Source organism: Wasmannia auropunctata, unplaced genomic scaffold, assembly GCF_000956235.1.
Source record: "Wasmannia auropunctata unplaced genomic scaffold, wasmannia.A_1.0 LD335981.1, whole genome shotgun sequence".
Taxonomy (NCBI): Eukaryota; Metazoa; Arthropoda; class Insecta; order Hymenoptera; family Formicidae; genus Wasmannia; species Wasmannia auropunctata.
In genome coordinates, this window is record NW_012026909.1 from 213,329 (window position 1) to 215,758 (window position 2,430).

Sequence of the window (2,430 nt, forward strand, 5' to 3'; positions counted from 1 at the left end):
CGAATTTACCCTGAGTCCTGATATATGTTATATGATACGTATTTCGTGGTTCGAGTCGTGTCGTACAGACTAACTCGTATCGTATCTGTTGATCGACTGTGTTTGCATCGATCCCGAGACCCCTTTTTATAGGAAGTCGAATCTGTGGATCCAACTTCCTATTGGTGAGTCCCGGGAGGGGGGGGGGGATGAGTTTCGTCGTAGACGACCGGATGACCTAAACAAACAGATCGATATCTTTTCCTTTGAAACCATATTTGCCTACTGGCGACAGTGAGACTCTAAATGCGCATCTGCGACACAAATATGCGTCTACTAATACGCGTGCACTAATACGCATATTTGTGTCGCCTATTGGCGACGGTAACAGAGACACGTCATCCGGTTTCGTGTACGGTAGAATGATTTATGTGTACCAGATGTTTGTACATAACACAATGTCGTGGTCAAATTACAAGAATTGTTAATAAAAATAAATTACATTGTTAAAATAAATTTGAACTTTAGAAATTAATGTTGCCAAATTTCTTTGACACGTGAATGTCGGGATTATCAATCGTCAAACTTTAAAGCATTAACATATTTTTACTACCTAGAATATTGGCATATTTTTTAGCTACACGTCTTGCATATTCTACAGATGCTCCAGGCACGGTCGAGTTGTCTTCACGTGGAAATGAACAACTTATATCGAAGACAAAAAGCGCAAGGTCGTTAATTTATGCGCAATCTCAGCGTTCTTACCATTGTGTGTGCGTGATGATAGGATTGACAATTTCGTACATTCTTCTCTCTCTTTTATTTTTCTATCATCTCATACCCTAACGAATTTCCGATAATAGTGTACAGCGACACGTGAAAATTGATAAAACTGTTAAAATGTAAACTCGTAATCATAGATATATATAGTATAAATATAGTACAAGTATAACATATATCACAAAAAAAAACTATAACTTTTATTATTCCAATTGAGCGAGAATCGAAAGCATATATAGCTGATTGGTAAATTTAATACAAAAGGTTCGTATTAGTTGTAGTAAAAAATTTCTAGGCATTGAGATGAGTCTAAAATGTTATCTGAACGGTTAATTGGACTTATTCTTTATAACCGCATAAACATATTGATTATCAAGTGTAAATCTAGTTATTATTCCGTTTTCTCAACTTCATATATTTATTTCTACTAATAAATTAATTTTAATCTTAGTTAAATTTATTTTTGAATTTTTTTAGACAAAAGAGTTAGAATAAAATTAAAGAATAAATTGGGCCAAGTTTAACATTAATCTACATACGTAGAAATGCGTTTTATAATTGAAACATACGCATACATGAACAACCAATAACGATCGAACAAATTAAAGAGTACAAATTAAAACGTAGAGTAGGAAAATACTATCTTTAAGACAAAATATATTATAAGAAATGTTATTTATTTATTTATAAGATAATTACATATTACAAGAAAGGTAATTTATTTACGAATAGCATACTTATAGAATTTTTTTCACTTGTATGTATTGTTTACATATTTATATTATAAGAAATTGATTTTTTACTTAAAATAAGATGAAATTTATAACTTTTCGAATGATTAATTTTTGATCATTAATCCTTGTTTAAATTATATATTTCATTGAATTGGAACTGCACCGTCAAACATAATCGATTTTCTGCTTTTTTCATATGTTGTTAATTTACCTATTATTTATATTTGCAAAAAAACTTTAGTCAATTAGTAGTTTCTTCAATCTGCTTTTAAAATTATGTACTTTTTACATTTTCGTTTTTCTTAAAATGGCATCGCATCCAATGTTGTTTCATACTGTTCAAGTGCTTAAACCTGGATGAGCAAACGTCTTATTTATGAGGCCGTACTCCACTATGAAGACGTTCATGGACAGTCAGACTCGATTTCCATGCAAACTTCTTCTCGTATACATTGCATTTATAAGGCCGTATTCCACTATGAACACGTTTATGGACAGTCAAATAAGCTTTTCTTGCAAACTTCTTCTCGCATACATCGCATTGATACTTGCGAGCCTCTACCGGCAAATGCGACAAAATGTGCTTACATAAATCAGTTTTGTCACTATTAATATACAAGTATAATGTACTATCTAATTATCCACGTAACGTAGTTTCAATACAGATAAACACCAATTAATGTATAGCGACATTACATTAATAATATTAAAATTTCCCATTCAACATAAATATAAATATTATATTTTATATTATATTACAATATAAATATCATTTATCACATTATACATATATATATATGTGTATGTATGGCCGTAAGTACAACAGAGAAATTGTTAGGAATAAATGTACGGTTCCAATAGTTTGAAATTTTTATATTAATTCCTATTCCTGATATTTCTTTAATTGTGCTCACGGCCTAATAGTTATAGAATATAA